This window comes from Silene latifolia, chromosome X (assembly GCF_048544455.1).
Source record: "Silene latifolia isolate original U9 population chromosome X, ASM4854445v1, whole genome shotgun sequence".
NCBI lineage: Eukaryota > Viridiplantae > Streptophyta > Magnoliopsida > Caryophyllales > Caryophyllaceae > Silene > Silene latifolia.
In genome coordinates, this window is record NC_133537.1 from 125,399,995 (window position 1) to 125,423,544 (window position 23,550).

Consider the following 23,550-nt stretch of genomic DNA (forward strand, 5'->3'; position numbering starts at 1 on the left):
TTATAATATTAAAATAATAATTATTTAAAATATTATATTTAAAATATTTAACTTTAATTGAGTTTCAAATTCATATCACTCGGAATTGAAACAAACACAAGGAATGAGGAATGTAGTTCCAACCGTATACCACTCAGTATGATTTCTGATTCCAAACCAATACCCATGCGCGAAACAAACGCCCCTAAGAGTGTTAAGTTCAATATACATATTATTTGGGGGAATTTAGATTTTAGAATAAATGTATATATTCATACTCAATGACATGTGTCAATATTTGGTGTTGCATTGACTATGTTAATGACAAATTACAAAACTTTGTAACTTGCTTTTCACATTATCTTTACACTTTAAAAAGGGCAAACTTCTTGGTACTGTAGCTATGAACAATACACAAGCAAGTTTCCCTTCCACCGTTGGATTCCCTCTTGAGATCTCATCCCTCCATTTCTCCTAGGCAAACTTCTTGGTCTTGTAGCTATGAACAATACACAAGCAAGTTTTCCTTCCACCATTGGATTCCCTTTTGAGATCTCATCCCTCCATTTTTCCTTTACTCACAGCCACACTCTAACCTATTATTTCTGTCATTCCACTCAGCTCATTCTCATCCGTTAGAGCTGATCGTTTGTGGGCTTGGGTCGGACACTAGCCGGGCCTACTCTATAAAAATGTGCCCGGCGGGCTTAATTTTCATGTCCATGTCCGCTATGGCGGACCTATCACAGCTGTCCATATCCGCCCATTACTAGTTGGTGGGCTTGCCCGCGGGCATATGGAATTTAAAATATAAAAAGCTGAAACATAAATACTGTTGGAGTATGTGTCCTCAACAATAGTGCGATCACATGTTTAAATCTTATATTAAGAATACGTAAGGCATGATTCATTTATATAGTCAACTGATCAACATTAATTGGTAACGATTGGCTTGTTAGAGTTTGACGTTACAGTCGTAGGACGGTGGTGGTCAGTTGATCCATTAAGGTCACACCTAAAGGATGATGCCCTTATAAGTAAAGTTGATTAATTGTATGACAATACAAGTTAATCAATTCCTTAAAATTGAACAATTCAATTGTGGAGAGAATATTTATATCTTATTGTAATGGGATTAAATAAGATTTATTTTAGTAATTGAAATACTCTATTACTAAAATTGATTATTGTTTGTGAACCAATTGAGATAAAAATGAATGGTTAATTATAATTACAATATGTTGTGAATTATAATTATATGACCCATTTTATTTATGTGATCAAGTATCACTAGCCAATTTGTTATATGTAATTTAACTAATGTATAAAAATGATATTTATTTGATAAATATGCATTAAATTAATTAATAACGTGTAACATACTACATGTGACATATTGTGTGACAAATGATAAATTGACAAAATAAAATGGAGGTCCACATAAGATATGAAAACCGGTTTTATGGTAGGTTTTTAGGGTTTTGAGGTTTATTGTTTTTAATTGATAAAAACATCATCATAACCTAAGAACCTATAAAGCTAGTCTACATTTTGGGTAAGAAAAAATATAAGAAAGGCAAATGCATGCATTGGCTTGGCTTATCCTTCACCCCCACCAGTTTTCCCATTCTCTTGTGTTCTTATTTTGCTCATTCATTCATATGCAAAATCAAAATAATATATTCATCTCTCTTCCTCCAAAACTTGACAAGTTTTGATTAAAATTGTTCAATGATATTACTAATATTATTAATGTAATATATGAGTATTAGTAATCAATTTTAAGGTAGACTACTAAACAAATATCTAGCAAATATTATTTAGTAGAGATAAAGGCTAATCTTGGGTGCAATCAAGAGGAGAATCTCTACATTGGGATTTTGGAGGATCATCCTAATACTCATCATAACTCAAGAACAAGTGAAGGTAGGAGACTTACTTGTGCCCATAAATCCGAAAATAATAATGTAAGGGACATTATTTTTCTTATAAATCTCTTATTTTGTTATGCATGCACTAGATCTAAAGAACATATAATTAAGAAATTAATTAGTTCACTATTAGAAGAGTCTAATAATAGGTATATGAACCTAACAAATACTGCTTCTATAATACATTAAAAAAGAGTGCTACAAAAACTTTGAATAGGCTGAAATTTAAATGTTCAATCTCAATTCTGAAAAATGAATTTTAAAGCCTACAAAAGGCCAATATGTATCTGCTATTCTGCTGCTTCTTATATCCATATTCCATTATCTCATTCATCAAATTATTATTGTACGTAAGTTTGAGAACTATAATAAAAAATCAATTGAAAGGTAGATTGGGAATTGATGTACAAAAAATTGGAAAAGGAAGGGTTAGGCAATTTAGGAAATAGGGGTGAAGAGACGTATGAAGGGATATAAATTATGAAGGGTTTTGATTTTTGAGTTACCAAGTACGGCTAAATCAGATAGAATTAGGTAAACTTTTTGACGTTATTTTATGAAATCCTGAGTTCAGAAAGAAAAAAAAGCAAGGGTAAAAATTTTAGCGGGCTTGACGGGCTGTCCGTGGACATATTTGTGTAGTCCGTACCCGTCCATTAAATTAGCGGGCCAACTTAAACTTGTCCGTTAACCATTTTTACAAATATTTTATTAGTCCAAGCCCGCTTTGATACCGGGCTGGACTAGACGGGCCGGCCCGGAGATGATCAGCTCCATCAACCGTCTCTCGATTTTCACTCTTCACAACACTCTCAGCAAAACCTAGCATCTCACATCCTCTCAAAGGTATTTACTCAATTTCATTTTTGTTGTTTATTTTAATTTGATTTCATTGTTATTATTGTTAGGGTATTAAGATGTCGTTGTTGGTTCTGTGTGACACATATCTTCTGCTCATAATACTCACAATCTTTTTATACGCCCATAGATTTTCTGGCACTTGATTGATTGAACTTCAACCCTAGCTTTCGCGGATCGGGATTTCGCATTTCGAAGTGGTTTGGATTTGCCCAGGTAATCTTCTCGACATCCAATTTTATCCTAATTTTCGCAATTGATGGTCGGAAACCCTAGAATGTAAAAAACTAGGGTTATTGGATTGGGAATTTGTTTATTTTGGTTTGATTTGATGGGGAAATGTCAATTGGCGTGTTGAGTGTCGCTCAAATGAGATTATTTTTGCATTGTGTTGAAAAATTGTTGCTTAGATTGTGATGGGGTATTGAGTTTTGGTTGATTTTGTGTTTTCTGAACTTGTTTACGTGTGGCATTTATCATTAAGTGTCTAGCATGAATATTCGTGTTCCAAAATGAAGTACTTGATGTGTAGGCTTTACTTTACTCACAAACTGTATGTAATGTGGCCTTACTACCTACCTGGTATCTCTAAATCATTGTTGTGTCCATAAGATCAGTCAGCAGCAGGTTTTCCAGATAATTAATCGAATTTACTTCAGGTTTTTTGCGCTTCTTTAAAGTCGTTACAGTTTTTTAATGGTTTTGTTAATTGTTCTCCTTTTTTTCAAATTCAGCTTGATTTGTCAAGGAAGATGAAGCAGAATTTTTGAGGCATGTTCACTTCTTTCGTAAAAGTTTTATTATTGTTGTGTTAATTTAGACTTCAAATGATAACCTTGCTTATACCAGATTGGTCTTCGAAATCATCACTAGGTCCTCTTTTTTTTAAGATATGGCGATGACCGAAGTTGTGAGGCAGAAATGTTTGACCCAATGTAACGTCAACGCATCTATGGCCGTCAGCTACAAGTACATACCAACGATCTCTGATGCAGAGGTTGATTCCTAAACAGTAATTTAAATTTGATAGTCTACGATCGTAAGCGATGAACTTTGATTTCGAGGCTGTTTCTCACTATTGTGCTAATTGATTTCCTTTTTTATCAACTGATCTGACTTTGACATGGGAATTGAAGCATATTTTCTTACATGCCTTTCAACAAGCTTAATTAGTAACAGTTTCCTAACGTGCCTTTCAACATTGCCGTTTTATTCTTTTGCTGTGGCGATACTTTCTGTATATCTGATCAGGGGTCATGGGATTGTCGTTGATGAAGAGGTTGTGGGCTGGAAATATGTGCTGCATTTTTCGGCATTTTTTTTTTCTGTTTATGTTTTTTTCTCGTCTATCTCGGATTGACTTTTACAATGCTAAACATTGCAGTTTCGGCACAAACAGAGGGGAACGACAGTTTCATCTTGGAAGCGCTTTAAGGTTGTCAAAAGCATTGGCGATGCCAAAACACGAGTACTGATTTCATTGGCCTAATCTCTATTGCCATCTTTCTATTTTGTTTCGGCAGTAACCTGTTTATATGCGGTCACATGGTATGAGGTTGCCGTTCGTGAGGGGAATGGGGGCGGAAATCAGGTGTTACATTCCCCGGCGTCATTTTTTATTTTTATGGTTCCTTCGTCTTACTTAGGACATGGTACCCTATAATTTTACCTTCGTCGTATTATTTTCAGGCTTGTGATCTAATGCCTAACATGAGTTGGGTTTCAGCGACACCAGGTAGGAGAGTGTGAGGTCACGACCACTTTTTTGATGACTATCACAACCCCTTTCTTCAGAAATATCTACTGTGGTCTCTCTTGGCAACATTCTCAATCGGTACCCTCTTTCCCCCACTTTCTTAATCTATTTATTTTAATAAGTACGTGATCTCTCTATGTAGTTATCCTACTATTCTGTGGAGATAGCGTGGAGACTTTGATTTTGTAGTATGGGGTTGTTGTGTGCTTATTTGGTAGCAATTTTCCCCTTCTTCCCTATACATTTTGCCTCTAATTAAGACGGTTTTTACATTTTTAGCTTGCATTTTACGCTTTTAGTCCCATGCTATGATTTTTCATTTTATCTTGCAGAATTTGAGTCAAAAGAAGATCAAGGAGGCAAGTAATGTAGCATATGAAGCTAGCATGGGGAATAAGGGGGGAAGAAATGATGTGACCATAATTAGCGCATATTTAGCCCCCGAATTAGCCTTGTTCCCATACTTTTTAGTGCATATTTGGGTAATTTCTTATCTTTAGTTCTTTGTTTTGCATATTCTTTGAGATTTTGATCCCTTGGTAGGAAAGGAGTAAGAATCTTGCATTTTCATGGCAAAACGAGACTAAATTGATCGAATTCAATGACCAAGCATCAAGGAGAGACAAGATTAGAAGGCCTTTGTACATATTATAGTAGAAGAGCAATGTTGAGAAAGGATCCTTGAGTCCCCAAGGAAATCCCCAAGGAATTTATGAAGAAAAGGGAAGAAAAGAAGAAGATGTGTTGCTGAGTGACAATCCGTGCAGATTGTCACCAATCCGTCCGTCCCCCAGCTGCACAATCCGTGCGGCTTTGCTTGAATCCGCTCGGATTCCACCCCCACAATCCGCCCGGATTCCCTCGAATCCGCTCGGACCCCATCACCAGAATCCGCCCGTCCCGACCTTATTCCACCCGGATTCCAAAGACAGGCGTGATTTCCTCTTCTCAAGCTACGAAGAAAGAAGCCCTTCCTTCGAAAAATACCGGCTCCTCCTTGCTCAATCTAAAAAGTGTAATTACTAGTTTAGCCCTTAGTTAACCCTAATGCATCCTCCCTAATTTCCACTATAAATACCCCATTAGTCTAATTAGAGGAGCATGTTCTTCTTATCAATAATTAGAGTAGTTAATATCAATAAAATCTCTCTTTAGTATTGTAATCAACAATTAATCAAGTTCTAATACAAGTTTTATTTCCTCAATCTCTCTTTTGTTCATCCTTTATTTTGGGTAATTGAAGATTATTTGGGTTATTGTTGGGAGATTGACAACCTCTCAATCAAGCATTCAAGTACTTCTTTTATCTTTGCTTTATTATTGGAATCATTAGTAGGTATAATCTCTTAATCCCTTTTTAATTATTGTTAATTACTTTCATTTATTTATCATGTTTCATATTGTTGTTATGATTGACAACCTTGCTAGCATGATCAACATGATAATGAGTGAGTAGTCTCTTAGCTAGGGTTAAATGGGTGATTAGGGGAAACCAACATGGGGAATGATTCATGCTTAAATTAATATGCTTTCATGTTTTATTTGCTTGCTTGTTTTGATCTCAACTCATGCACATGTTATGTTTGATGAAATGCTAAGCCTATGAATCCTTGCATTTACCACCATCACCTATCTTTTCAATGAGACTTGTAAGACATAACCCAACTCGAGTCTCATTAGACCATGCATGTTGTTGAGTAGGGAAGATTAAGTCGACTTGTAGGTGTTGTACAATCTAATCGATTCGGCTCCGGGACCCAAACTTTCCTAGGATTGTAAGATATAACCCAACTCAATCCATCACAACAATAATTGCTTGCTTATAATTTGAGAACATGTTTGTATGATCATATCCCATGATTCCCCTATGATCCCATGACACCCTAGTGCTTTTAATCAATTGTTTACACCCCTTTAATTCATCTTGCTTGTTTATTTTCATTGCTATTTTAGTTTAGTGACCTTCTACATCAACCCAATTTGTGACACCCCTTAGACACCACTAGTTGCAATAGAAATCTCATTTCAACTCCCGTCCCTTGGGATCCGACCTTTACTTGCCTCTTTACTAATTGTAGAGTTGTTTGTGAAGTTATAAATTGTGTTTTGATTCGACCGTGACCCAATGACCACATCTTTAATTGTGAACACGAAACGGACCCGATCAAAAATGGCGCCGTTGCCGGGGATGGTGTTTGTTTGATTTAGATTTCCTTTTTATTGTTATTAGTTGTGTCTTTCTTCGCCTTGGGGAAGTAAAACTCCTCAAGGTTTGTTCTAATTGTTTTCGAGTTGTTTGATATTTTGCATGTCTAGAAGGTTACAAGGTGATTTGTTACCTTTTGACCGTGAAATCGAAAGAACCTTGACGAACAATAGGAGACTTTTTAGGAGGAATTTAAGAGGTATTAGTGAAGTTGTTCAACCCACTAGTGAGTTCGTCAACCCTTTCGCAATAGAAGGAGAGGAGAACCCATTACACAATACCCCACAAAATCCACCTACAATGCCTAAATTCTCGTCACACTGCACTCCACCGAGGAGAATCTACCAAATGGTACTTCTACACCGCAACATCTAACCGGAAATTTTATTGCCAAGTCCGCCTTCATCCAATTAGTTGAGAGGAGCCAATTTGGGGGATGCCTAGTGAAGACCCTCATTCTCATATGGAAACCTTTTGCGACTATTGTGATGCAATCTCTTAAATGGGCGTGACTCAAGACCAAATTAGATGGGACTTATTTCCTTTTTCTTTAATCGGCACCGCGAAGCAATGGTTGAAGGGCCTTGATAAGGCCACCCTCGGAATAGATTCTTGGAAGAAGTTGGCTCTAGCTTTCTACAAAAAATTCTACCCACCGGAAAAGACTAACATGCTAAGAGCTCAAATTACGGGTTTTAAGCAAAGGGATGAAGAATCCTTGTATGAAGCTTGGGAGCGGTTCAAGGGAATTTGTCACTCATGTCCTCACCATAGACTTAGCGAATGGTTTTTGGTACAACAATTTTGGAATGGTGTATATGAAGATTCTAGGAACATTCTCAATATGGGATCGAATGGAATGTTCACCGAAGTTGATGACAATCAAACATGGAACAAGATTGAGGAAATGGCGGTCCATAACTCACAATATAGTAGACCTCGCAAGGCTACTAGAGGAGGAAAGCATGAAGTGGACTCCGTTACTCAATTGGGTGCTCAACTTAGTGCTCACATTGACACAATCAACTTGAAGTTCGAACAAGCTATGGCTAGACTTGAAGAAAACTCAAAATCATCAAAGCATCATGTTAATGCCATGACGGCATCCTCATCAATCCCAAGTGGGATATGTGAGAATTGTGGAACTTTGGGACATGACCAAGGTGAATGTAGGGGAACAAATGAACAAGTGAATGCTTTCCAAGCATACAAGAGTGGTACCCCTTATTCCAACTTTTACAATGAAAACACCAAATTCCATCCAAATCTCTCATACAAAAGCCAAAATGTTCAAAACCCTCAAACAACATACACTCCACCACCCATGAGAAACCAAAATCAAAGACCCTTTTTGTGGACAAGGCCCTCGGGAACTGCGTCCGCGGGATCCACACTAGGCATAATCGACTCGAGGTTCTTTCGAATCGAATTAAAACATATTAGAGTCGCCACCAAGTTTTTTGGGAACTTGGAACCGTTCAAGTCAACTTTACACCTTTCATCGAAAAGCATAAAGCCAATCGACTACGAGTGATTAAAGATAAAGACTTGTACCCTATATCACTCGATTTGAATGACTCTCGTAATCCAATGGTATTTAGACGGATCCACAAACCATAGATCTTGAGTAAGGGGTGAGGGTACGTGTTGGGAAGCCCATAAGGACACCCAACCCCGCCCGTCGATAACGGCCTCTACTAAGTCAAGTGTCGGATTTCAAACAAGGTCATAGCTACTACGATGTATGATATGCAAACGTTGTTTTAACCCTATCATGTGACAACAATTTCTATGTCGTTTTAGATGCAACTAAACTAACTTTGTCAAAGTTGTAATTTAGCATGTGGGTTGATTGATCTAACAACATACAAAACAAAGCAAGCAAGGCTTAAGGGGGAATGGGGAGCCGTTGGGATCTACCTATTACAAACCAGGCATTTCATGCCGACGCAACGATAAATTAAAGATACAACTCGATCTAAATACAACGCTATACACACGACGCAATACACGGCCATTCGGCCTAGAAAACCGTGCACAAAGGGGTGACTCACGACCTACATGACACACGGCCTTGGGTCACTCCTCGTAATGCATGCTTTCACTTAATCTCATCGAATTAGGCATAAGGCTACGCACCAAAGCATGCATTAGCATAAACCGGGCCATGTTGCTTTAAACAACATGCGGTTTACTACGCTCCTACAAGCATTGGGGAACAACCGTCTAACCAAACAATACTAAGGTTTTTTGAAGAGGTTTTGACTCAATAAAAGTAAAACAAGCTCGAAAATTACAACTCGATAAACAAATTACAAATTACAAGCAACGAAACAACGAGGAACCAAAGGTATAAAAAAACGAAGCAAGAAAGACAAAGAAGACGGCCAAGCTCACGGCCCAAACCACGACCACCCTCACGGCCAAGACAAGGCCATCCTAGTTCCTAGGTTAGGTTCATTGGTTAGATCGAATGATTGCGAAACGGATTAGAAAACGAGTTATAAAACAAGTTATAAAACAGGTTGATCGATTGAGAAGAAACGCGCGAGTGTGTATTCTACACGGCCTAAAGGGTCCAATTAGGTCACAATATCATAAGATTAATGCTTACTCGTCGAGTGTTAATAGGAAGGTGCTAATCACGCACTCCTATGCTAGCGAGAAATCAAGTGATAAGAAAGATGTATTCAATTAGGTTATAGAATTGTTAATCGATTTTAAAAGCTATGTCGATGCCACCTAACATGTCTAATTAGGTTATTAAAATGATCGAATGTCGTCTAAATACGTCATATGTTAACAATTAGAGGTTAAACTAACATACAACGGATCCTAGGGTGCGTCGAGTTGGCCGAAATAACAAAGGGGTCAAAAAGCGAAGAGCGAAGTTAGAAATTCGTTTTATTTATGCCCTACCTTGAACACGAGGATATGTAAATGAGACGGGGGTGTACGACCGACTGAAGTAGCAGTTTATTTTCCCATCTCAAGTCAACGCGGGTGTTCATGGTGGTACTTTAACTCATACTCGGACTAAACTAGTTTCATAGTTAATTAAACAATCGATAAACAAAAACGATAAACGAATAAAACAAACTATAAAAGAACAAGCATAAAAAACGAAATAAAAAGGGAGAAAGAGGAGGATTTGATGCACCCTCAAACTACATGTATCGTTGACACCGTCTTGGGTCGTAATCGATGGTAGATTTTATCTCGAGAGGCCGTCGTCGACGAAGAAACAAAGCAAACACGCGTTTTTTGACAAATCTGGACAGCAACTTTCAAACGATGATTTCGCCCTCGTTTCACGACGAAAATTCGATTTAAAAGATGTTTTGAAAACTAAAAAGAGAGGAGAACAGAGATCTTAAAGCAACCCCTGCTCGTTTTGAGTTATTGGGCACGAAAAAACGAGCACAAACAGAATCGACAGATAAGAACAAATCACAAAAACAGAGTGTATAACACTGTTTTTCGAGGGATTTCGTGTACTCTCAAGGGCAATTTGGCTCGTAAATCTTTGTCTAATGTGTAGATGGATGTTATGTGGTTAATTAGGAACAAGAAAATCGGGTTTTGATGGAGGTTTGAGGGAGGAACGAATTGTTTTTCGAGGAAGACACACAAACAGTTTCAGTTTGTATGTCGGTTTTGTGGAGGGATTTTGAGAGGCAATTAGGGTTTGTTTCTGAGGTTTAAAGCTTGTGAGTGATGTTAGGATGTGGGGAGAACTTAGAGGAATGAATGTATGGTGAAGGGGTGGTATTTATAAGGAGTTAAAGTAGGGTAAAAGAGAGGGAGAGGCAGTCGGGCCTGCTCACGCATAGCTGCTGTCCAGCAGCTTTTGTGAGGGTTTGAGAGGGGTTTTCTTGGTGATTAAGCTAGGGTAATATGGGTAGGATACTAGGGTATGGGTTAGGGTTAATGGGTACGGGTTTTGGTGGTATTTGGAGCGGGTTTTGGGTCGGGATTCATCACGCAAAACAGTTTGTTTGTATGCGCGGGCTGGTTGGGGGTGTTTGGGGATGGAATTTGGGCCGTGGATAGGGGGTTCGAACAAGGGTGGATGGGTAGAGGCTTAGGTTGGTTAGTGTACTCGATATTCCTGCCAAGTCGTAAAGAAAACGGGCCCAAAAACCGAGCTAAAATCGAGCTCAAAAACATGCTTCTAAAACGAGTTTTCTTCGCTTTTAAAATCGATTTTTCAAATCAATTAACACATTAAAATAAATGATTTTTCAAATCAAATATATTCATAAAATGATTTTTCAAATCAATTATTTATTTTATTTTCAATAAAATAAACTTGGGAAAATAAATTCAAAATAAAATAAAATAAATTGAATTCACCTAAAAACCATAATTTAAATATCATTTAAAATAATAAAATGAACTCACTAAAAAAACATTAATTTAAATATCATTTAAATTAATAAAATACTTCATCGACGACGCCCATTCTACATCGTAAAACGAACCCAAATAATGACAATGACAACTAAAGAATACATGTGTCCTATCATCATCGGGTGTTTGTCGGGTTCTCTATAAATTCCAATATCGACGGATACGGGTATCTCTGAGCCCCACTTTGACCGAGGCTTGGACAAGGCGAAAGTCAAAGTATACCCCAAGTCCCTCTCGACCCGAGGATTCTGCGGGTCGTTTATAGTCCATTAGACTTGCGTATATAAGCTCTTGACCATAAGAAGAGATCATACCGAAACTTCGTTGGGACCGACTCTTTGCTTCGTTGCGTCGAAATATCATCGTTGGTCATCGACCCGTAAATTGCATAAATGGTGGGTTGAGCCTTATCCTTAGGCGCCTACGTATCCGTTTCTGACGGAATCAAACCCGCGTCGTAGTTCGGCAACTGCTGACACTTGCCCAAAGTTTATCATCTGCTGGCGTTTGTCCAAAATTCATCGTCGTCACGACATTTGCCCAAAATTTATCATCTCTGGCACTTGTCCGAACGGGACGGGACTTTCCAAGGAGGTTGCCGCCGCTTTCCTCATTTGCTTTCGACTACGGAATTCTTCCATTTCATACTCTTGTATCGAATTGAATTCTTGGTGGATGTCATCCTTTACATCTTGATAATGGTCTCCGGAGCCTACGGCCGAGCCCCGATTTGAAATGGCTCTAAAGTCGAAGACTTTAGAGCCCCCAGTTGAAGCATATCCTGCTATAATTGGAACACAAAAACGTACTAGCAATAATCATCACATAAGCACATTTGGATCATCGATCTTAAAATTGGATTATTTGAAAGATTGGGTCATCGACCCGAAAATTGAATTTGACAATTTTGAATAATTGGGCCATCGACCCGAAGTTTAAATTTGACATCACTTGGTATGTTGGGCCATCGACCCTTCAAAAATTGAATTTGAAATTTTGAATTTCGAAAGATTGGGGTCATTGATCCGAAAATTGAATTTCAAAATTTTATACAATTGGGTCATCGACCCGAATTTCGAATTTGTCATCATTTAGAATATTGGGCCATCGGCCCTTCAAAAAATTGAATTTTGAATTTTGAAGGATTAGATCATCGACCCACAAAGATTCCACTACTTGGATCATCTATCCACAATTCACAAAAAGTTTTTGGAATTTTGAAATTTTGAAATTTTTTGAAATCGAACCTTGATGGGTGAGCACGAAATACGACTCAGACACTCTGTATGACTCGTAAACAACGTGGGCGTAGCCCGCTACCGTAAAAAAAAAAGGAAAATAAAACCGTAAGTGTGCACGGGTTTTAATTCAATTATTGACTTGTTGGGGGTAGAAACGTAAATTGGCCGTTCCGGCGCCAAAAGATGGCAAATGGGAATCACAAGGTCGTCGAACTTGGGACGGAGATATCGTATGGCATGGGCGTGCTCCCGAGGGCACATGGGAATCAAGATCACTTGGCATTGACAAGGTGGATTAAACTCACGGAGCAACAACGTTGGCTTCGCCCAGACACTAAACACGGACTGATTTTATGAAAGCACTTAGACATCACACATCACTCTTGTTGGGAACATTCTGTCACTCTTCTCCTCGCCTCCTTTCTTTTCAGCGAGTATTCATCATTTCTTGCCACCGCCTTCTTTCTTTTCAGCGGGCTTTTACTATTTTCCTTCCACGCCTTCTTTCTTTTCAGCGGGTTTTTCATATTTTCTGTTCCCAACACAAACCCACATCTATGTGACTCAGCATCTTTGCCTAAACCATTAGATAAAGCTCGTTCTGAGACTTGAGACTACTTATCTGAACCCATATCCTTATCCTAGCCTACATCGAGTACTAAGACCGACTCAAACAAAGGTGGCTTCATTTGGACTTGGTTAAGACCCGTAAGAAACCGACAAGATGACAACTTGGTTGATGAGTGGATTGAATCCCTTATTTCAAGGATCGCCTACGTATTCGCGTGGAGCGAAATCAAATCCGACGTAGTTCGATCATGGTGCATAAACATGGCATTTTGATTGTGTGTACACACTCGAAGGTTTCACCTAAGGTATCATGTCATATCCCATTCTAGCCTGTAAAGTACCGTTAAATCCCGTGTCTAGGGTTGGTGCAAAAGGTTTGGATCTTTTGGGATGTGGAGCTTGGTAAAAATAGGTTCGTAAGGTAAACCATCATTCTGAAGGTTCGCTTTGTGGTGCTAAGGCCAACGGGTTATGGCTTACATCGTGGTTGGAAAAGGTGTCTCGGTTTTGATGAAACCCGAGTGCAAATGGGTTGAAAAACAATGTGGGTTCAAATCTCCATATCTGGACCCTAAAGGCTGGGTGTAACAGCACAAGCGGAATGATTCTCAAAATTCCTAACTATCCCCTTGTAACCGTCTCATGAAGGACTTAGAGGGTAAAGAGGTCACTACTTACGCTTTTGGGCTTCGCCCATTGAACCTCAACTATGGGTACTTGACTTGAATTCTGGCTTCCGTAACTTCGACATTCAACCAAAAAGCATTCCGCAATAACTTCAACATCTTTTCTCTTTTTTTCTTTTTCTTTCATCTTTTTTCATTTTTCTTTTTTTTTTCTTTTTTTTTTTCATTTTTCCAAATTTTCTCTCTTTTCTCATTTTTCATTCTTTTTCATCTTTTTTCTCTCTTTGAAAATGATCTTCTATTCATTCTCTTAGTCATAAATGGATACACCTTGAAAACTGGGCTTCGCCAACTAAATTGGGTAAGAACTAACAATTCCTTGTTAGAACAGGTTGATATCTTCTCTCTTCGAGATGTGATGATTCTGTTGGGGAAAAGGCTTGCCTTCCGTCATCGATATTGGAAACAAGGAGCTAGTCCGGGTTCGTCATAGAATCATCTAAAAGCTTGTCATAAGCACTGGTTCTGATGGAGGGTTTCTACCGCCAGACATGGAATAGGTAAAGGGCACAGACACGAGATCCTAGTGTACCTTCCATTTTGAAACGGGACATATTTCTACCCCAGGGATGCCTTTGAGTGTGTTGTGCATTTTATCATGTTTCGGAATGATTGAGGATTGGAAACAAGACATATTTGGAAACGAACTGCAACTTTTATTGGAATGACACATGCTTAACAGACTCGAAGGAACGATTCCTAGGACACACCCTAGGTAATCGTGGAACAAACGACTCAACTTCAAGAAAAGAAAGTCCTAGACTCGACTCGACTAAGAAAAGAAAACAGATCCCGACTCATAATTTTTCAAATCTGGTCTTGAGCTTTCCCTTTCATTGTCGGCTTAGATGCTCGGTTCTAGTCCATGATCCTTTGATGGTCTGCCTCCATCCTGAGGTAGTCCTCTGAGGATCTACGCAAGTGATGAAGGTTGGTGAATCGAATTGTCCTTTATTAACTTCGTTAATGAGAGGAGTACATTCTAGAGCAAGACTCCCGACTTGAATTTCATTCTTCGGGTTTGGCAAGAATTCAAAGCAATCCACAAATATTTTCCCGATAAACACCCCTTTCAAGTGACATGGGCGGATAAGATGGGAATAATCGACATTATCTTCGACAGAAACAAAGTTGGCGTGATCGCCAAATGGATTGGTGATGTTATTGGGTTTAATAGTTGGGATCTGGAGTGTTCCATTCTCGATCATGTCTTGGATTTCGTGCTTCAGTCGATAGCACCTTTCAGTATCATGGCCTTTCCCTTGATGAAAGGCACAGTAGTCATTTGGTTTATACCATTTACCTTGTTGATCAGCAGGAGGGTCCGGAGTTGGACCAATAGGCTTCAGCTTTCCTTGGGCTATGAGCCTTTGGAGAGCGTATGTATAAGTGCATCCGATATCGGTGAATGCCCTTGGAGCTTGGCGCTGCGGTTTTTTCGATTGCCCTTCTAAGAGATTGATGGCTTCATCAATATGGGCGGTTGCTGGGGCCTTGCCCTTAGACGATGAGGCCCCTTGGTACCCTTTCGGCTTTTCAGCCTCTGCCATTCTGACATCATCTTCTACCTTTATCCCGATTCTTATCAATTCTTTGAAAGAGCCAAAATTCTGGTATTTCAGAGCATTGCGGTAAATAGGTCGTAGATTCTTTACGAACTTATCTACCATTTCAATTTCGTCAAGCTTCTTGGCTAATTTCACACTTTCAGCGCGCCATCTTGCAAGGAATTCAGTAAAGCCTTCTTTGTCTTTCTGTGTCATCACCTCCAATGTTCTTATGTTGGTTTGAATCTCGACATTATCAGCATAGTGCTTACAAAACTCCACCGTAATATCTTCGAAAGTGGGGAAGTTCTTAAGGTCAAGATTATAGAACCACGCCTTCGGGTGTTCATCCAGAGATTGGGCAAAAATTTCAGAGAGCATGTCAGCAGGTACTCCCTTCAGTGCTAAGTACCCTTTATAGGCCTTAACATGGTGGACTGGATCTTCTGTGCCCTTAAACTTTGGGATATCAGTGAGTACCATGTTCGTGGGCAACTTATCCTGAATTGGGGCATAGGCCCTAGCATTTTCGTAATGGATGTTCTTCCCCTGGGAGAGTTTCAGACGGTCCTCAATGAACTTGAACCGTTTCTCCAGATCAGTCAGAGGTGTGGTTGATGAAGAGGAATCTTCACCCAGCTTGGATTCGATCGCATCCATTCTGGTCATCATGAGGTTCACGGCCTCAGTGAGTTTGTTAACAGCATCTTCCATTGCTTGAAGTCGGGTTTTTGGCGGCCTTTCTACAAGAAAACCCCGTACTGAGTCAATATTTAAAGTAAGAGCCCCTGCACACTTAAGGACTCGACCCCAACTTGACTCAAACAAAGACTCGACTTGAGATTGACTAAACAAGGGTTCGACTCACGGTTTGATTTAGACATCGGTTCATTTTAGACTCGACAAAACGACATGACTCAAACTATCATAGCTCGATTCTAAACTGGACTCGGTGTGACTAAACCCGTGATTGGACCAACATAGTCCTTAGGTTCGAGTGAAACGTCCTAAAGGGCCTAGCTTGGACGTTTTTTTTTGTGGACTATCCTAGACCAAAAGGTCGACCAACATGACTCAAGGCCCAAGAGGTGAGCTTGGGTGACCCAACAAGGTCGTGTTCTAGACTCTTAGAACGAAACACACCCGGCCTAACACGGCCATGACCCGGACACGACTTGACGCATTTCATGCTTGGTTGAGGTTCGAGAGGCATTTTGGATTGATTTTGAAAAAAAACGAAAGATTGATTCGAAAATGAGATTTGAAATGGGCAGCATGCCGGCTATAAAAGCTCATTTTGGGCCGAAAATTCTAGTCCTATTTGGGCAGCATTCCGCGTTTTTGAAAATCATGCTAAGTTTGAAAGTAAGTTGTTCAAAAGTTCGGTTTTGAAAAGGACATGGGAAATTTCGAAAAGACTCGGGAAAACAATTTGCACATTGCCATTCTCATGTTATAAGGATGTATGCTCCTAGACATTTCTAAGTCTCGGCAAGTCTTCTACAAGAAGGTCTATGCCCTCCATCCTTTTGCGGTCTTATAGAGCAAGGTGTCTTAAGGTAGAGTACCTTGAAGATCGTCCCCACCATCAAGAACCACGCGAGGTGAAGTGGAAGCGAGCAATGTGCAGCTTCCTAGCATAGTGGGACGTCGCCCCCCACGCATCACGAAGAAACGCTGGGACGGCCCGGGCAAGTCCTTAAGGGTTTATGCATGAATCGTAGCACTATGAATAATGTTTTACTTTCCAACACTTTCTTTTCAAGTTTCACCTCGGAGGAAAAGACCCTAGAAACAAAGTGTAACTAGTCCTCTTTTCCCCAGCGGAGTCGCCAAACTGTGGACAAGGCCCTCGGAAACTGCGTCCGCGGGATCCACACTAGGCATAATCGACTCGAGGTTCTTTCGAATCGAATTAAAACATATTAGAGTCGCCACCAAGTTTTTTGGGAACTTGGAACCGTTCAAGTCAACTTTACACCTTTCATCGAAAAGCATAAAGCCAATCGACTACGAGTGATTAAAGATAAAGACTTGTACCCTATATCACTCGATTTGAATGACTCTCGTAATCCAATGGTATTTAGACGGATCCACAAACCATAGATCTTGAGTAAGGGGTGAGGGTACGTGTTGGGAAGCCCATAAGGACACCCAACCCCGCCCGTCGATAACGGCCTCTACTAAGTCAAGTGTCGGATTTCAAACAAGGTCATAGCTACTACGATGTATGATATGCAAACGTTGTTTTAACCCTATCATGTGACAACAATTTCTATGTCGTTTTAGATGCAACTAAACTAACTTTGTCAAAGTTGTAATTTAGCATGTGGGTTGATTGATCTAACAACATACAAAACAAAGCAAGCAAGGCTTAAGGGGGAATGGGGGAGCCGTTGGGATCTACCTATTACAAACCAGGCATTTCATGCCGACGCAACGATAAATTAAAGATACAACTCGATCTAAATACAACGCTATACACACGACGCAATACACGGCCATTCGGCCTAGAAAACCGTGCACAAAGGGGTGACTCACGACCTACATGACACACGGCCTTGGGTCACTCCTCGTAATGCGTGCTTTCACTTAATCTCATCGAATTAGGCATAAGGCTACGCACCAAAGCATGCATTAGCATAAACCGGGCCATGTTGCTTTAAACAACATGCGGTTTACTACGCTCCTACAAGCATTGGGGAACAACCGTCTAACCAAACAAGACTAAGGTTTTTTAAGGAGGTTTTGACTCAATAAAAGTAAAACAAGCTCGAAAATTACAACTCGATAAACAAATTACAAATTACAAGCAACGAAACAACGAGGAACCAAAGGTATAAAAAAACGAAGCAAGAAAGACAAAGAAGACGGCCAAGCTCACGGCCCAAACCACGACCACCCTCACGGCCAAGACAAGGCCATCCTAGTTCCTAGGTTAGGTTCATTGGTTAGATCGAATGATTGCGAAACGGATTAGAAAACGAGTTAGAAAACAAGTTATAAAACAGGTTGATCGATTGAGAAGAAACGCGCGAGTGTGTATTCTACACGGCCTAAAGGGTCCAATTAGGTCACAATATCATAAGATTAATGCTTACTCGTCGAGTGTTAATAGGAAGGTGCTAATCACGCACTCCTATGCTAGCGAGAAATCAAGTGATAAGAAAGATGTATTCAATTAGGTTATAGAATTGTTAATCGATTTTAAAAGCTATGTCGATGCCACCTAACATGTCTAATTAGGTTATTAAAATGATCGAATGTCGTCTAAATACGTCATATGTTAACAATCAGAGGTTAAACTAACATACAACGGATCCTAGGGTGCGTCGAGTTGGCCGAAATAACAAAGGGGTCAAAAAGCGAAGAGCGAAGTTAGAAATTCGTTTTATTTATGCCCTACCTTGAACACGAGGATATGTAAATGAGACGGGGGTGTACGACCGACTGAACTAGCGGTTTATTTTCCCATCTCAAGTCAACGCGGGTGTTCATGGTGGTACTTTAAATCATACTCGGACTAAACTAGTTTCATAGTTAATTAAACAATCGATAAACAAAAACGATAAACGAATAAAACAAACTATAAAAGAACAAGCATAAAAAACGAAATAAAAAGGGAGAAAGAGGAGGATTTGATGCACCCTCAACCTACATGTATCGTTGACACCGTCTTGGGTCGTAATCGATGGTAGATTTTATCTCGAGAGGCCGTCGTCGACGAAGAAACAAAGCAAACACGCGTTTTTTGACAAATCTGGACAGCAACTTTCAAACGATGATTTCTCCCTCGTTTCACGACGAAAATTCGATTTAAAAGATGTTTTGAAAACTAGAAAGAGAGGAGAACAGAGATCTTAAAGCAACCCCTGCTCGTTTTGAGTTATTGGGCATGAAAAACGAGCACAAACAGAACTGGACAGACAAGAACAAACCGCGAAAACAGAGTGTATAACACTCTGTTTTTCGTGGGATTTCGTGTACTCTCAAGGGCAATTTGGCTCGTAAATCTTTGTCTAATGTGTAGATGGATGTTATGTGGTTAATTAGGAACAAGAAAATCGGGTTTTGATGGAGGTTTGAGGGAGGAACGAATTGTTTTTCGAGGAAGACACACAAACAGTTTCAGTTTGTATGTCGGTTTTGTGGAGGGATTTTGAGAGGCAATTAGGGTTTGTTTCTGAGGTTTAAAGCTTGTGAGTGATGGTAGGATGTGGGAAGAACTTAGAGGAATGAATGTATGGTGAAGGGGTGGTATTTATAAGGAGTTAAAGTAGGGTACAAGAGAGGGAGAGGCAGTCGGGCCTGCTCACGCATAGCTGCTGTCCAGCAGCTTTTGTGAGGGTTTGAGAGTGGTTTTCTTGGTGATTAAGCTAGGGTAATATGGGTAGGATACTAGGGTATGGGTTAGGGTTAATGGGTACGGGTTTTGGTGGTATTTGGAGCGGGTTTTGGGCTCGGGATTCATCACGCAAAACAGGGGGGCTGTTTGTATGCGCGGGCTGGTTGGGGGGGTGTTTGGGGATGGAATTTGGGCCGTGGATAGGGGGTTCGAACAAGGGTGGATGGGTAGAGGCTTAGGTTGGTTAGTGTACTCGATATTCGTGCCAAGTCGTAAAGAAAACGGGCCCAAAAACCGAGCTAAAACCGAGCTCAAAAACATGCTTCTAAAACGAGTTTTCTTCGCTTTTAAAATCGATTTTTCAAATCAATTAACACATTAAAATAAATGATTTTTCAAATCAAATATATTCATAAAATGATTTTTCAAATCAATTATTTATTTTATTTTCAATAAAATAAACTTGGGAAAATAAATTCAAAATAAAATAAAATAAATTGAATTCACCTAAAAAACCATAATTTAAATATCATTTAAAATAATAAAATGAACTCACTAAAAAAACATTAATTTAAATATCATTTAAATTAATAAAATACTTCATCGACGACGCCCATTTTACATCGTAAAACGAACCCAAATAATGACAATGACAACTAAAGAATACATGTGTCCTATCATCATCGGGTGTTTGTCGGGTTCTCTATAAATTCCAATATCGACGGATACGGGTATCTACACTTTTACAATCAAAACCAAGGTTACCAAAATCAAAATCCATACAATCACCAAAATGACCAAGGTTTTGATGTCCAAAAAGCGGTCCTCCAAATGCAAAAGAATCAACAAGAATTTTTCACTCAAATGCAAAAAGATAGCCAAGCAAAGGAAACCACCATCAACAACATTCTAGCTCACACCAAGATGTTGGAAACACAATTGACTCAACTAGCATCTTCAAGCTCACAAAGACAAAAGGGGCAATTACCACCTCAAGGTAATCCCCCCTAGACATGAAACGGTTAGTGCCATTCACTTGAGAAGTGGTACAAGGTATGAAGCACCAAAGAAGCAAGTTGAGGATGAAGTTGTGGAAGCTAGTGAAAAGGAAGAAATTATGCAAAGCTCCATATATGGAGAATCATCAAAAGAAGAAAATTCAAAGAAAAATGAAGACAAGGTCAAGGAGAAGGAGCCCATTGTGATTAGACTTCCTTTTCCAAGTCGTCAAACCAAGCCCAAATTTGATGATCAACTTGGAAAGTTCATGGAAATTGTGAAGAATTTGGAAGTCTCAATTCCTTTCACGGAATTAATCAATCACGTGCCGGCCTATGCGAAATACATGAAAGATATCCTCACAAAGAAGAAGTCGATCCGGAAGCTTGAGACTATCGCCTTCACTAAGGTGAGTAGTGCAATACTTCAAGGGAGTTCACCTCCAAAGTTAAAGGATCCGGGAAGCTTCTCAATACCGTGTACCATTGGCGACACGACGATCAACAAAGCCTTATGTGATCTAGGGGCTAGTGTGAGTGTCATGCCGTACTCGGTGAGTAAAAGGTTGGGGATGGGAGAGCTTAAATGCACCAACATCACACTCCAAATGGCCGATAGATCGACGAAGACATCATTAGGGATATGGGAAGATGTCCCCGTGCGAATTGGGAAGTTTTTCATCCCGGTGGACTTTGTCATTGTTGATATAGAGGAAGATTCCAACATTCCAATCATTCTAGGAAGACCTTTCCTACACACCGCGGGTGCGGTGATTGATGTGAAACATGGTGAGCTCACTCTAGAAGTGGGAGATGAAAGCATAACTTTTAATCTTGAAAAGACTATCAGAGCTCCTCGTTTGCATGAACCATATTTCATGATTGATCATTATAGCCGAAAGGATGAGAGGAAGAAATCGGAACTCCAATGGAAGAAAAAAATCGAAGATGCTCCATTCAAAGAGCAAGTGAATTATGACAAGGAGAGCTTGCAAAGCTCATCAAGATCAACCAAGGAAGAAGAGAATGGCCTCATTGGCCAAGAGAAGAAATTGGGAGAGTTTTCTCCATCTAAGCAAGAGATTTTCAATGATCAACTTAATGAAGTTTGTGGTCTTTGGGACAACGAGTTTGAAGGGATTTTTAATCCTTACATTGGTAATGCCATCGATCAAGACCGACAACAAGGGCCAAGGTCTATTGAAGACCTCTACCATGATAATGAACAAGCTTTCGATTACTTTTTCAAGGTGTTGAGCAACATCAACAACACCTTGGACATGCCCCCTTGACATCTCATCAAGAATGAGAGTTTGGTGGAGTCCTCCCTAAACCACCACTTGTAAATATTCCTAACTCCCTAACTTACATTTCAATTTTTGTATTGCATTTTTTGTCATCTTTGGATTTTTATTTACTTTGATCAAGATAATTGTCATGTTTGAGAGAAGTGAGGGAGGGACTAACAATTTCAGTTGATGTGTGGTGCTTTACCTTAGTGTGGAGATGACAATTGCCTAGGCTATCCATGCCTTAGTAGTGCCCCCACAATGAAGAACACAAGATTTGAAGAAAGAATATAAGAATGGTAAGGGAAATGCATTGTGCACGGATGGAACTGAATCCGGGTAGAAGGGGAAGAATCCGAGCGGATTCAGAAGAATCCGCCCGTCTTCAGTAATCCGAGTGTACTGCAGAAAAGACGCCCGTCCTGAACTGAGCTGAATTTTGAAAATTTTTGATCGTGGATCGAATCGGGCGTCCGAGCAACAATCCGCCCGTCTTGAAGAATCCGCCGTCTTGAAAGAAAGACGTCCGTCTTTGCGGTGAGGAAAACAAGAAAAATTTCTGGATCGAAATCCGTCCGTCTTCTTGACCAAATCCGCCCGTCCCGCATCAAGAAAATCCGAGCGTCTTCTTATGAATCCGCCCGTCTTTAGGCGAGTTTTATACAACCTGAAAAGAGCGAGAATCCGCACGGATTGGGCAGAATCCGCACGGATTGCCCCCAGCGATTCGAAAATTTCGGTCTTTATAAAATCCCTCCCACCTTCCTTCATTCATTCATTCATTCATTCATAAACACTACCCACAACATCAAAACCCTCATCCTCTCCATCACAAAAACAAAATCCCTCAACAACATTCACCAAAATCAAATCAAATCATCCTTCTAACAACAAATCAATCACTCCTTCTTCAATACAAATCAAAACCAAGCACAAAATCTTCAACCTTTGAGTCGATTTTTGATTTCATAAAGGCAAAACCTTTCACCTTTAAATCGATTTGGGTATATTACAAATTGAAGATTTTTCATTCTTTTCTTGGTTAGTTCATCAATGGCAAGGACTAAGGGAGCAACAAAGGCAACAAAGGCACCAAAGGCTAAGGCACTCTCACAAAGGCAAAAGGCTCTTCAAACAAAGAAAGCATTGGCTATGGTGGTAGCAACACCAAACTTGGAAGTGCAACAACAACAACAACAACCTTCTATGGGAGCAACAACACCTTCTACTCCGGAAATCGATCAACTTTTGCATTATCCGGAGGTAACTTTTATTTTCGAAACCCATAGAAATACTTTTGCCAAGTTTGCTAGGAAATCAATTCAATCCACCAAATTTATATGTGAAGATACCTTAGAAAAATTGGGTGTTCTTGAGCAAACTAGAGCCTTTTTCAAAGCCATGGGGTTGAAGAAATTGTTTGAAACAAAGGAATTGACATATCCCTCCCTTACCTTGGAATTTTTGAGTTCTTTGAAAGTCACCAAAGTCGAGAATAGGGAGAATCTCGAGTTTCGTCTAGCTAATGTTAGTAGACGCATTTCCTTTAGGGAATTGAGTGAAATTTTGGGTCTTAGTGATGAACCGCGTTATTTTAAGAATTATGGAAAGTATGACCCCGAACCTCTTTGGGAGGCAATTTCCGGGAAGAAATTTGAGGACTTTCATGCGAGCCGTGCTCTTTTGGTCCACCATCCGGGCATAAGAGTATGGCACAAGGTCATGGGAAAC

The 23,550-nt window shown here is 39.7% G+C and overlaps 1 non-coding gene across 1 annotated transcript; it reads right to left on the reverse strand.

The window, feature by feature from the left end:
• Window positions 1–7,400: 7,400 nt before the first annotated feature.
• LOC141624374 (small nucleolar RNA R71) lies at window positions 7,401–7,507 on the reverse strand. The gene has a single exon (XR_012534180.1). It is a non-coding gene; the product is annotated as a small nucleolar RNA R71 (small nucleolar RNA).
• Between the last annotated feature and the right edge of the window lie 16,043 nt (window positions 7,508–23,550).